This window comes from Chanos chanos, chromosome 6, assembly GCF_902362185.1.
Source record: "Chanos chanos chromosome 6, fChaCha1.1, whole genome shotgun sequence".
Taxonomy (NCBI): Eukaryota; Metazoa; Chordata; class Actinopteri; order Gonorynchiformes; family Chanidae; genus Chanos; species Chanos chanos.
Window position 1 is genome coordinate 37,565,209 of NC_044500.1, and position 14,987 is coordinate 37,580,195.

Here is a 14,987-nt window from a genome sequence, read left to right on the forward strand (position 1 = left end):
ATAAGTAAGAACATATGGGATACCTATTTTTAAGGGATTTAGGATTTGGAATAAATATGCAAGTTGTATTCTGTTGTTCATGTTGTTCATGGGCCTTTTTTTCATAGACTGCACTGGATTTATTATTGACCAGTGGAAAATCACTTATTTCTCTAAGCAAGCCTAAAGAACTAAGATCATAGTGAATGGTTTGCGGTGAATATATGATATTTTCACATATGTTTACATCCCTAAATGGAACCTTATTTCATATTCAAATATTTTATCATTCTTTGTCCAGCCATGAATGGATATTGCTCCCATTTCCCATTTTAAATAGTGTATTGACAGAGATTACATTATTCTTGTGTTTCTTCTTTGCCTATACAGTGGCATTACATCACAGTCCCAAAACTCATCGAAATTCAGTAGCTAATTAGAAAATAAATCTTATTGAGGGGAGTTTAAACCACCCGTTAGTAGGAGTCAAGAGGAGAATCACAGAGCAACCTTAATATCTATTGACAAGTATGTGACACGAGTCACTTTGAAAAGTAGCTGTTCACATCTGGTCCAATAATTGTTTATGGTTGAATTTGGCATGAAGGCCAGCAGTGTAAATGCAGCCTTAGTGCATATAGTCTCACAACATCAAGCTAAAAATAACTGTATATTTGGTTTGATTGCATTCTATGAATGTCTTGATAGCCTCTCACGTATTTTAAATACCAGGCTACTAAAAAATATCATTTGAATCGTACTGTACTTATTAGAAATATTTATACAGTCATGTATTTTTTTGTTTTTATTATTGACTTATAAATATTTTAGATGGTGAAAAGATTGCTGTCAGCTCAGAGGAACAATAGTTGTCCCAGTCCTGCTATGATTAGTTTGAGGTTTATTGCAAAGGAGGCTAACGTCAATACACACACACACACACACACAATATATATATATATATATATATATATATATATATATAGACATTAGCCTCCTTTGCAATAAACCCAAAACTAATCATAGCAGGCTTAGTATATATATATATATAATTAGTAATGAAGACCTACTATTGTATATGACATATATTACATACAGTACAGTACAGTTCATCAGAACAGAGGCTTGACCATACACATAACGACAGTGAATCTTCTGCTGAGATTAACTGAACAAAATGCCTCTTTATATCCTTCATTATGAGAAAAAGAATGAATAGATACTTGCAGCAAAAATATACATTGTGTGAAACAGTAGCCATGGATACCACTGGTCACACGTGCTCTTGGGTGCACACACTCACACCCACACACACCCACCTACCCACACATATACATACATTTATAGAAAGAGTACATGATGTGTCGTCATAGACACTACAGTAAAATCAGTTTTGAACAGTTCCTTGGTCACAAAGGAATAATGGTAAATTTAAGTCTTACAGAGATTTAAAGACTGCATTGTATAATGCTGTTGTAAAAATTAAACAGGAAAACAGTCTTTTAATCCCATAGGGACAATAAATCATACAACGCTGTTCTTTTTGACCTTGCTACATTCCTCTTTGTCTCTCAGCTTTTAAGTACCAATCCATTTCCTTCATAGTGTCATTATGTTCTGTTATAAAACTAAGATAACTTGAATTGCCATAATGTGCTACCTGTGTTCTACCTCATACTTGGTGCACGTAGAGGCATGAAGGTGATAATAGAGAGAACACTGGAGCTCACATTAAAAGCAATGTAAGTATGGCACCTTCCCATGCTCTGAACTGAGGTGTTAACCAAGGGAAAAATACATATATGTATGCAGAGACTACAAGAAGACAGACATTGAGTCACGAGAATTTGCAATGCAAAAATACATTTTTTCACAGCATATTTGCCTATGTGTGTGTGTGTGTGTGTGACTGAGTGAGTGAGTGAGAGAAAGAGAGAGAGGAGAAAGAGAGAGAGAGGTAGATAGATAGAGAGAGTGAGTTAAAGGTCTGTGGCTTTTGTTTCATTGATCTCTTCTTGGAGAGTAAGGCAAAATCTTGGGACAAATCACCCCTGAGATTCTGTTTTCTGAAGGTGGGTTAGGTCTTGACACTTTGCAAACACTGATTTAAAACAGGTAATAAAAAAAATAATACACGTCTCCAGATCTGCAGCTCGGCTCAAAAAAGTCTAAAAGCGAGAATTTTCTGCATAATTGCCATTTCGCATGCCATTTGACATCTTGCTCACATAACTGTCTCAACAGTTGAGAAAAAGTCTTTTTTTTAACACACTATTTCTAGCAAATCAAAGATATAAAATATCCTTCAATCAGATAACCAGAGAAGTTGTCAAACACATATCTGTCAATCTACCATAACACCATTAAGCAGAAGTACTCAGATTTTTGCCCGTGTTAATACATTCAAAAGTTATGTTTAAGGAGTCAGTAGCACCAGCACCAATTTTCCCTTTTATCTTTGGCAAGAGGGAATTTAAAATTGAAAGTCAACACATCAGAGAAACTAAAAGCAGAAACATGGGCTGGAGGCATTACCAGAGTGTCCATGAGGAGTCAGCTCATTTATTTTTGCTCATGGTCTGTGTTGCATTAAAATTTGAAAAAGAAATCAGTTCTTCTCTCCTCTTCTCTAAAATGTTTCCTCTCACTCTTTGGGCCAACTGCTTCCTCCGCCTCCAGTCTTGCCTGCTGTGTTAGAATCCCCACAAGGTTGCACTGATCACAACAAACACGGGCCCAGTCCTCTACATCCGTATTTACTTCAGTAACGTCTCTATAACGCTGTTTTCTCACTCTTATCCACTCTTTATCTTTTCTCACTCTGTATGGTTTTTTTTTGGCCCAAAAAGGTGGTCTGTTGTTTACTTCAAGATGCGTTGTGATTACTGCTGAGCGTGTCGTTATTTCTTTTTTTATTTTTATTTGTTATAATTGCGGCTTCTTTCAGAGACTTCTGAGGGCTCAATTTAAAAGCCTGGAAATGGACTCCAGGAGTGGGACGCAACTAGGGAGGATCCAAAATATTTGAATAGATTGTGAACATATGTATTCCAATACACAAACAACGTCTATTAATTAGACAAGAATATCTGTGGATATTTGTGTAATTCATAGTGCTTGTGAATATTTTTTTTCTTCTTTACAATGACGTGAATTATACTACGCTGTTACAATAGGATGGGGGAGAGAACAAACATCGTTTTCCCCTAGCTGTTAGCAACATTCCCCAACCTTTGCCTGCCAATGCTGCCACAACACCTCTTGTATCAAATGTAAATATGCCATTCCTCTGTCAGATCAGTCAACTTTTTTCCCTGGGGGATATGTTTCTCTTGGCTTCAGCAAAATAAGCCAGAGGGAAATTCTCCATAGCAATGAAGAATGTCTAAGGTTACAGAAGACATTTTTTTTTGTTTTAAAAGTTTGTTAATGCTGCAATGGAGGGGAATCTGTACATTTCTACATTTTATGGATATTGTTCTAAATAATAATAAAAGGAAGTACAATTACTTAGAGCAAAAATTTTTTGTTACAACTGTGTGAATTGACTGCAATTTGTACATCAGCAATACATGCTATGGGGGCTACTAACTGTAAACCATTTGTACCTCAGTATTCCTGACTCAACATTCTTTGTCCAGTAACAAAATCTTATTTGATACATATTTTGCTCATGGTTTGGTCTTTCTTTTCTCTTAGATTTTGTCACAGGACTAAGAAAAGGCAGGAAACAGCAAAGGTTTGGGGAGAAAAGCAGTGCCTTCCTCTCCTGTATTTTGTCATATCTGAGCCTCTCCCCAAGAACCACTCAAGGGAGGTATAAATACACAGCCAAATCTACCTCTTACTTCCCATGTCTCAGCTGCTCATAAAAGCAGATTATGACAAAACAGCAACTAACAGTTATCTCCTGTGTACAAAATGCATATTAGGCAGTTATAATTGCACAGTTAAGAGGGTCTGCTCAGCATTGTGTTTACAGAGGTAAATGTCACCGTAGCTGCACATTTGTTTACTAGACATACTAAAACAAATAAAACCTAATGCTTAGATAGTACAATAGTGCACAATAATGGGCTTGTCTAGCAAGGCAGCTATTCTGGATCAACCTGTTTGGGGCTTGGGGACAAACACTTCTTGTCTGGCAGTATTTGTACCAAGTATGGCTTTTCTATGTTTTTTAATGATTATGTATTGAACACAGGTCTAAAGGGTAAGCTGAATTGTTTTTGTATTTCATACGACTGTTAGTTAAAATGATCAGACAATTCAGATCAATGTTGTTGATGTCACTGGTCATCTTCAATTTGTGTAATTAAGACAACAAATTTCTTGGTCACACCTGTACAAGAAAATATAATTTCAGGTCCAGTTTCATTTAGAAATGGTGGTTTCTGAGACTAAAAACTTGTTTTGTGTGTGAAATGCTGACTTTTCAGTAGTGGTGTTATAACCAAAACGCACCCGTTTTTCATTCAGGTCTGCTCTCTGTGACTGTTAACTGTAAACATGCTCTTACAGTTTGCACAGAATTGTTTACGATTTTTCGAAGCAGCTGTATGCACATGGATACAGCTGTTCAGTCGACAGATGTATGAAGTGTAGAGAGTGACTTGTTTGGGGTCCGATTCAGCTGTGTGTTCTTCCAACGACTGATGTTCCTGTTGCTTTCATGATTCTAATTTTCCTTATGATCCACCTTAAATGACTAATCCCACACTAGTCCCTCCCTCTCCGCAGCAGCCCACAACCTCAGAGTCTATCGCTATCTTCCCTCTTTCGATTTCCAAGCACGGCACCCAGTGACTGGAACGGCTCAACAGTATCTTTCCGTTCTGCGGAGAAAGGTTGCGTTTATCCGCACCTTTACCGCATTTTGATCGAGGAAAAGAAGGAGCCCACCCACAAAACTGACAAGACATAACTGACTAAACACTTGGATCTGTTTTAGTTCCGACCCAAAACGGAACATAGCTCTGTCCGTCCAGTGATTATTTCCTCTTTTCTCTGGAGGGGAAAGGGTGTTTGGATCGTTTCGAGGAGACGGCTTCTACTTCTCAACGGGTTTGTTTATGCTGGCATGATATACGATGTTTCCATTAAACATCAAGTGAATGTACAAATAGGTCAAGCTTGAATGTGTGAAAACAGATAAAGGCGCTCGATTCCATCAGTTAGTGAGCTGATTGTCTGGTTCCATGCAATTCTGAAGTTAGTGTCCAGATGCAGAGTAAGCAAACGATAATTTTGCGTAAATCTCCGAAGAGTGCTTCTTTCGTTTAATGCTAGAAATGAAAGACATGCTACTTCTTGGTTTCTTGTAGCCTAATGCTTCAGAATGGTATTGTTTTAGTTTTGTTTGTTTTTTAATTGAAAGAACAGGGGTTGTTTCTGCTGCCCTTTAACTAGTATCACTGTAGTTAGTAGACGTCTCACTTTTCAGTCCAGACTGAGGGCGAACGGGCAGGGACTCCTCAGACAGGAGACTGGATTCATTACGTACAAGATACTTTGATGCATTGAAGACGTACGGAGGAACAACATCTCTTGAGTTTGTATTCTGCGGTTTTTATATTCCACGCTGTTTGAGAGAAGCACGCTTCATATCCAGGGAAAGGTTTGTTCATGTCGCTTTCTTGTCTTGTTCTACACTTTGCTGTTTTCCACAGGTGTGTGCGGCTGTGTTCGTACTCTGCTGCTTTATTCAGCGAACTAAAGTTTCCTAAGACTGCGATGTCCTGAAAAAACAAAAAACAAACAAAAAAACAAAACCAAAAAACGTATGTAGTTAATTTCGGAGTAGGTGTAGGCTATAGCGAACGCTGGAACGATTTACCGATGTCACTCGGTTGTTTGTACGCGGAAGTGGCTTCCTAGGCTTTACATACTCCATACTTCTTGTAAACTGCTCGAATGAAGGGTTGTATAACTGCCTTCTTTTTTAAAGCCAGGCCAGTAACGTTTAAAACGGCTTAACGTTTGGGAAGATGTTTGCTTGTACATCTACCTGTTTTGTCAGTCATGCGGCCACAGAGGGCAACATTCCGAATATGTGCAATGGAGTTTCCACCAACATGCTTGCTGTAGCCTATTATTCCATGCGGAGAACTGAGGTATGAGATTGAAATATCGATGTAATAGACACGACTGTGTTGAATTTGCAGCAGATAGGTTCATTGTTACCTTTAACTAAGGATTTGTACTTATGATTAATCATAATAGAGTGAGGCATTTTCTTGATAGCTGAGACTAGGTAAAGGATTTCTTGACCAGCGCGAAGCGGTCTTCTTTTAATGAATTAGGAAGCAATCACTCACTGCATAAATCTATTCTCTGACGTCATCTGTTGGGGTAATGTGCCGCGCCTCTCCCTTGACTGGGTGTGTCTTTATGCTGCTGCGTTGAGGGGGGAAACCCTGCGATTTCTCCCTTATCAAATTGATTCTTTGACCTCTGATGAGGGCAAACAGCCTACAGACAATATGGCGTAATGAACACCAACAAAGAGAGCTTTTTCCATGCAGAGTAGCTTTGATGCCAAAATGCAACAATCTGAAATTCGGTGTCACCTTCAGAGGGTTATCAGTGAATTGAGGAAATAAAATATTAATTGCCCATCAAAAATATCTCCTAGGCTACATTATGACTGATATATGACTGTGTTTCCTCCAAATCTATCCCTGTATATGTAAGCAGAGTTGTATAATGTAGTTTTGTAGTTCTCTCTCTGTGTGTGTGTGTGTGTGTGTGTGTGCGCGCGCACATGCATGTGTATACATGTAGGCGCATCGTTGCATTGGGGATGGGAATGAACATTCATGCTTATTTACAGCTACAGGGCTCATGATACGACATACATGAATTTTAAACGATGATGTGTAGTATTCATTTGATAGATTGACAGAGGGTATATGAGAGATCCTTACAGTTCCGTTAATTATCCCAGCACATATTCCCATGTGCAAGTCCCCTTCCAGAGTTCCAAAGTCCCTTCCCCAAAGATTAGAACTGTACTTTAGGCGCACCCATTTCCTCTCGTTGAGGATTAGAGTTATTTTCAATTGGCCATGTCTTACTCCAAGAAAAAAAATGTTTCTTTTTTACTTCAGCGCCCATCTTCTGCATAAAAAAAGTAATCCATGACTATGCTCGCACTGATGTGGTTGGAGTTCATTTAGATGACACAGACTAGGGTTTAGTGCATGTGTGAGGTACAGGTGTACGTATGCATAGATCTCTTGCATGTGAGCCGTAGACTGTTTATGTGTGTAGTATGTGGTGAAGCCTTTGTTAAAGTGATGTATTAGCGTGCTTTTACATGACAAACACAATGGTCTTTATATATATATATATATTTTGAGGTTCATGTTTGGAAGTCATGAATGTATCATGGCACTGTGAGTTTACTGAACAAAGAGAACACAGCTGGATGTGTGTCAAGTGGGAGTGTCCTGTGAAATTTCCATAAGCAGAGGGAATGTGTGTTTGGAAAATGAAGAACTTTTCTTCTCCAGTGCTCCAGCATACTGATGCAATTTATTGTTGTGCATATCAAGCTGTGTTTACTCTGCTAGCATCTGTTCCCTCTAATTAAGAGACAGTGCTCTACTCCATTCACACAGCTTAGCTTGGGCTTGGGAAGACCAGATCAGCTTAAAAATGCAGTTAGCACGACTGTCTCTAGTGTGACACTACTCCATAAATGGATCTGTCTCTACTGCAGTATAGATATGTTATTCAGAGCTTTGCCAGAGACAATAAGGGCATAACACAGAAGAAATGCCAGACAGTTCCACAGTTCTAAGAAAATTCATAAGAAGCCTCTTTTTTTATTTGAGTGGAGTGAATGCTCTGTGCATTTATGTAATCAAAATTTTATCACATATTATTTATAAATTTAATACAGTGAAAGTAGGACTGTATTATGATTTTGCTCTTCAATGAATGTAATGAACGTAATAAGTGATCCACATAATCAAAATAATCACTCAGACAACAAGATATTAATAGAAACTGCCTCATTGACATTAAGTTTTGACAATAATCCTTTAACAGGGTGTTTTTCTCACAGTTCAGGAAATATTATGCATATCTCTACATTTCAGTGCTCTGCAGTCTGGCATGATTAAGAAATTTGCTCCCCTGAAAAGACCTGCATTTGTACTTACATCAAGGATACTGCAAAATGACTTACAAGTTCAGGTGCTCTCCATGACCCAAGCATGCGGTTCCTTCTCAGTTCTCTTGCCGTATGTCTGTGCATACTAATGGAACTGGAAACTACCGCGCCCATGAGCTCTGGAGACGCATTTTAGATCGTTATGAATTGTTGACATGGATGTTGCTCTGCTGGCTCCAAACGATGCATAGTTAATATATGAATAAATTAGTCACCTTGTATTAACTATAGTGTCTTGAAGAGCGTGGTGAAACTCCTTTCCAATTCCGGGGCCAGAATAGCATGCTCTGCTGACAGAGATAAAGAAGTGCCCTCCCCCCGTAACAGAAGCTTGAACCTGTTCTATTTGTGCATTTGAATTGCCCCACCAACACTTCATGTTATTGCTCACTGCTGTCTTATCTGAAGGGACAAGCGATGAATGTCCCTTTAGTCATTTAGATTTTATCAAAACGGTTTCCACATCTCCTCCCCTCTTCCTCCCCAGAGTTATATGCACTGTTATGACAGAGAGATTTTGCATTGCATTAGAGTTTAGAGAGATGGCGAAAATAGTGTGGTTGGGGGTGTGTGTGTGTGTGTGTGTGGAGGGGAGTTACAGGGTTTTTTTTGTGGCCTCCCCCTGAAGATGTGGTCTAAGTCCTACTTTGGCTCTGAATGTAATCATGGCTCAACATATTGGCTTCCTTGGGGGGGGGGGGGGTGTTAGGAGGAGGAAACGGTGGTGGTAGTGATGGTGATGGTGATGGTGGGGTGGTAGGATATGACTCACTTAGGCAAACAACACAGAAAAAGGCAGACGAGACCCAGGAAGGAGAAGGATGACATCACGGAGACCAGAGGTCCATATGCTGCGAGGCTAGATCAGGATGGTAGAGTTTTTCCCCTGTCCCACGCAGGGACTAATGTTACATAACAAGCACTGATGCCTTGCGGCCCTCCTGCAGGAGTCAATCGACAGGTCCAACATGCTGCCTTCAGTGCAGGCCATGTCCTGTGGGTTTATGGTAGGCGTTTGAGTCAATAATCCAACCCTGAAAGGAGGACGGAAAAAGAGAAAAAAAGACATAGGGCTTTGTAGAGAAAATCCTACGAGGAGGGATGTTGATGCGGAGGGTTTGCTTGTCAATTTGAATAGAATCTTTCTCTCCTTCATATTTCAATTCTGGTTGAAGGCAGGGGCCATGAAACACAAATTTTCATAGCATGAATGGTAAAAACCAAAAATGTAGAACAGAAAGCTCTTCACCCACTATTTTGACAGACTTTACTTGGAGAGGGCTTAGACTCCTTTGTGTGGAATTGTGGTTCCACCAGTATAGGAAAGCAGAGGGGCTTAAGAGCATGCCTGACTGTGCTTGAGTGGAGTCAGAGCAGAATTGCCAGGGGATAGTCATCTGAAGACTGGAAGTCAAAGTGTGAAAATGAGGTTAGGGCTTACCTTGTCATGGTGTCCTGCACTGGCTCTTTCACTGGGGTTTTATCAGAAATAGAAAAAAAGTGGCACATCTCATATCCTTTTAATTTAAACCTGATGAATTCAAGAACAGTTTCAAAGGCTGTGAGATGGGAAGAAGTAAATATTTGATTGAAAGGAAATTTAATGAAGAACTGACACACATATTCAGATAATAGACTGAGAGAGGGCATTAAGTGTTTGATATGTAGACCTCTGGGCACATTGTCATGAATGGATGGACAGCTAGCTCAATCAAGAGGCGCAAACTACAGTGGAACAGGACTGACTGTTCTTCTGGACTGGATCACTTTTAAATTATGAGCAACAATGATCTTATCTTATGTTTTCTCTCTGTGAGATCCTCAGTTAATCTTATGTGAGAGAGCCGGACAGCAAAGAGATCTCTAGAGGCATCCAGAGGTGACATGTTAGATTCATCAAATTGCTTAAGGCCTTGCTTTATTACACTCACACTCACATACACACACGTTCACATACACGAACACACACACACACACACACACACACACACACACACACACACACACACACACACACACACACACAGGATAGGCCAGTCTGTTTTCTACCTTCAGTCCTTGATTTTTAAATCCAGAGAGGGTCTGTATCCTGAGGTGAGATGGTTCAGTTCGACTCAGCTCCATACAGAAGTGTTGTTCTTCCAATGAGAAAAATCAGTTTGAGTGGTAACAGGAGTTCATTTAACCCTAGAAATCAAACAGTTCAGCACCTAGCTGAAAATATGTTTTGATAATTAAAGTGAAGTGCGTTACTATCATATTTACTATTCATAGTTAATAAAGCAAGAAAGCGTGACTGCTGTGTTTTGCGACTGAATGAAGAAGTTAAGGTTACGGCAATAAAACGTCTTTCTCCATTGTGATTCACATTTGCTGCATTCTTCGACTGCGGGTTTAAAGACTCAGTCAGTGTTCACATGATTAGCAATTCCTTGAGCGTTTATACTTCAATAGCCTCTTCATCTGTCTGAAAAAATTTCTGTCAGGTGTTTCGCTGTTCAAAATTTTTCCTCAAGTTAGGAGATAAAAGCTGCCAGACAGTGGTGCATGTGACTGATAAAGAGATGGGACTGATTCAGAAGAAAGACAGAGTTAAAGAGGATTAGTCCTTAAAGTGTGAAAGACTCCTTAACAGATATTGTTAGAATCCTAATTAAAAATCCTATTAAATGGTAGCCATTTCAATTAGCATTAATTAAGGCCCTCAGATAAACAGTATGAAAAGCAGAGCTGCAATGCATAATGTATAACTCCTTTTTCATCTGTGATTTTTAATTTCATAATGTTTTACAATTGATCTTAGTTTTACTACACATTTTTCTTATGTTAATATTTAATGTTTGTGTTCCTTGTGTTACTTTTATGGTACATAAGGGACATTTTTGCTGCGTTTGCCTGCATTCCTACAGTCTATGTGCCAACAACAGATCTCAACCTGTTTATTCTACTGAATATCGCAATTTTTGGATACTGACTCTTGACCTTTTTATAGCATTGACTTAGACACTGACCTTTTTTGTGACAGTTTCATTATAAAAAAGTGGAACATTGTCACATTATGTGTGTGTAATCCACAAGTGAACATTCAGACCCCAATAACTCTCAACTGACCTGTTTTTGATAAAGCATATCATAGTGTTAATCATGCACTGCCTGGCCAAGATTGGACTGCCTTTAGCTTTGATTACAGCGCGCATTCACTGTGGCGTTGTTTCGACAACCTTATGCAACGTCACAACATTTATGTCCGTCCAGAGTTGCATTAATTTTTGGCTGAGATATTGTTGACAACGCAAGAATCTAACCACTCCGTAAAGTCTTCTCCAGCACATCCCAAAGACTTTCAGTGGGGTTAAGGTCATATGTGAAAATGATTCTTCATGCTCCCTGAACCACTCTTTCACAATTAGAGCCTGATGAATCTTGGCATTGTCATCCTGGAATATGCCTGTGACATCAGGGAAGGAAAAAATCTATTGATGGGATAACTTGGTCATTCATTACATTTCAGGTACTCAACTGACTTCATTTTGTTGCCACGTAATATTGCTGAGCCTAGACCACCAGACCAACTGAAGCAACCCCAGATCATAACACTGCCTCCAGAGGCTCCAAATCCAAATGGCAACTTTTTTTTTTTTGGCCAGGCAGTATATGATTTGAACTTATGTAGATGTTTTTGTGAGTCTGTCAGGGTTTTTTTTTTTTTTTTTAATTTAAGTATAACTCAAGAGCAAACCAAGTGATTCTGAACAAGGAATACACCCAGCTCAAATACAGTTGTCCTGTAGAATTTTAACTTTTTTGTGCATTCATTCATATGTTTGGCTGAAGATTAACATTGGAGAGGTGGGCTACGGGTTGAGAGAGCTTAGGGGTGGGAGACAGGAGGAGGAAATGGAAATCAGGAGAGTTTCCTCCTACTTAATGCCGTACATGCATTCTTACAGTCTCAATGGCTTTCACTTCCTCATAGCCTAATGTTTCCTAACCAGGGCCGCTTCCCTCAAGGATTTGCGGTCAACAAGTTTTCTGCCGATTACCTTTTTTTTTTTTTTTTTTTACTCTGGTCTTCTTTCAGCTTTTTTTTTCTTTGCTGTTGTTCAGTTGATCGTAGTTGTTTGTGTCTCAGAGGTGCCTGGCAGAGGCACAGTGCTAATTTAGCCGCTGGGCGGAGCGCCAAGTAGGAAACTCTTGGGCGAGATGCCTCCTGCTAGGGCCCTCCTTTTTCTCCTTTGGATGGAGCTCTGGGACTGTTGTGCAGACTTGTGCTGCCCATCGACACCAGCATCCCTTTAGCTTCAGCATTTTGAATAACGTCCTTCTGTAAGTTCATTTTCTGTATGGTTTAAAAAAAAAAAAAATGACTGCTTGCTCAAGTGTATTGAGCTCGAAACTTTATTATCCAAATGTTATAACTTTTAAGGAAAGAGAAGTACATCAAACGCCGTGTTGTCTATCCTCTTTTATTATTCATTGTTCTTTTGAATTGTGTCCTCCAGTAAAATACACTCTTTTTTAGCATCAAGTTGTTGATGTGAAACAAGGCGTGCTGTCTTTGCAATTTCTCTTTGTCAGCGTTGTTTGTTGAGAATATTTAGACCGTGTTTACACACTGTCTAAACATATTTTTTTTAATATCATTTTCTCTTTGCAGTCTTATGAGACTGTTCGTATGACATGGCATGGTTTCATACAGACGGATTCTCTTTGTCAGAAACGTTAGGCAGCGTCCTCCGTGTCGGATCTTCATCGCTTATTTATTAGAAGTTTCATTTTAAAGATGAAGTTTTAAGATCATTTTGGAGTGGGTTGAATCTTATCACTCACTGGCTACCCACAAGCACACTGTGGGGCGCTGTGAACAAGAGCCCTCAGTCATACAGAGAGGCTCTTGGAGAGGGAGAGACATGTGAGGGAGAGGCCAGACAGCAGAGCAAGAAGGAGCTTTTGTTGGAGTCTCCCAGGCTCTTTCTTTTTCCACTAGAGAGGCTAGCTCTTCTTGTGTGTGTGTGTGTGTGTGTGTGTGTGTGTGTGTGTGTGTGACACAGGCAGTGCAGTAGATCAAGCGATACACCCAGTGCTGAACAAGAATTGCAGTGTGTTTGTTGAGTCCCCATCTCAACCGAGAGTCTTTACAAGAAATTCCATTACCCCATTTTTAAAAAACACCATTATGGTTCCCAGAAGCGCGGAGCATGCAGAGTTTGCTAAGTGGGCAAACTAGTTTTCTAAACATCTGCACATCTTGTGACACTCATGGAGGGAAAAACATTATGGAACAGTCACCTGAGTCTGAGTAAATTATTTTCATTCTGATGCCTCTTTCTTTCCAGCCTCTCTACAGACATGGATGTGGAGTCACATTTAATGAAGTTTTCAGTAACTTCTGGGACAAACTGTGGAATGTTGATTTGGGAAAAAAATGTCCTGACAACGTGAATTCATTTGAATGTTAGCATACCATCTCACCATAGTTTGACTTTCACATTGATTTTCCTTGGGTCCATGTGCTAACATAGAACGAGGCACATGGCAGCTTTGAGCATGTTCTCCTGCAGATGTCACTTAGCCTTTAAGACGAACAAAAGCTGACAAGCTACGGAAACAGCTGGGTGACAGACAGCTGAAGGTCAGAGAGAGAATAGACTAAGTCTTTAGGGCTTTTTTTTTTTTTTTTTTTTGCAACCGCCTCAAAGTGAAAATGGAAGCAGAAAGAACTGGAGAAGCAATAGATTTGTGCAATTTTTGACGCTTAACAGACGCTAGTGGCTTAATGCCCTCTCTGACCATGTCGGGGTCAGTGGTTGGTAAAGTGGTCCATAACCCTGTTGCTGTCTGCAGTATGTGCTTACGGGCACTGTACGTGTTCTATCAGTGAATTCTTGCAGATGCTGAAGACTTTTACATTTGAAGAGCTGATCATTAAAAATCATAATTTGATGTGAATTCTTTTTTATTTAATATTTTAAAATAACATTACGTAGTTTCATGTAAACAGCACATTTGGAAGAAGGGTAATGGTGCGTGGAAATCATGATGGCTCTCTTCAACATTCTTTGTCTCAGTAATGACTTTACGTTAACTTTTTTTTTCCCTTACAACTCTGAGGTTGCTGAAACTCAAATGATGCTAAACCATTCAGCAAAACTGATTAATTTCATACCTCAGCAGCCGACTTGCTCAGCATGGTAATATTGTTACTCTTAGCTATACATGGCTTTTATGTAGTAGGCTTTTCAGTTAACTAAGCTAATTGTTTTTTGACTGTCAAATACTAAATTATGAGCAGATCAAATGTCTTTCAGCCATACATATTACAATTTAAAGATTTGATATTGCCTATCATGGGAGTGGAAAATATTTGATCTCTATGGGGATGTTACCCTTGTTTTTCTGTCTTTGTTAAATTATTTTGCATTGGACAGTCTGGGATAACAGTTTACCACTGCATATGATATATGTTTCAGAGTGTTTAGCCTTGGTGAGAGTGTGTGAGAACAGTTTTTGACCATTGAAATGGAGTGGTGCTCAAGAGTATCTTAATATGCTTGCTTTGCATTGGCAGTTCACGGTGCGCACTTTAGCAGTGAAATGGATTATGGGGAGGATCATAGCTCAGTTGATATGTTGGCTATGGTCCACACGTGTTTCTCTGCCTAAAATCTCTCTTCTTTGGTAGTCAGATTTATTTGTGGTCATGTATATGTGTGATAGGGCTGTTGGAACATTTGTGTGGATCAGAAACCGGTGGTGCGAATGGTGCCTGTGTATCCATGATGTTTTACAAGACACATATGCAACAATGATTTGGTGATGTTCTCTTTGA

General features: G+C 39.4%; 1 protein-coding gene across 1 annotated transcript in view; it reads left to right on the forward strand.

The window, feature by feature from the left end:
• Positions 1–4,787: 4,787 nt before the first annotated feature.
• Positions 4,788–14,987, forward strand: part of atp2b4 (ATPase plasma membrane Ca2+ transporting 4) — a 59,845-nt gene continuing 49,645 nt past the window's right edge. Inside the window, exon 1 of the mRNA XM_030778810.1 lies at positions 4,788–5,043. The gene's annotated coding sequence lies outside the window, so the exon portion shown is untranslated. The remainder of the gene's footprint in view (positions 5,044–14,987) is intronic.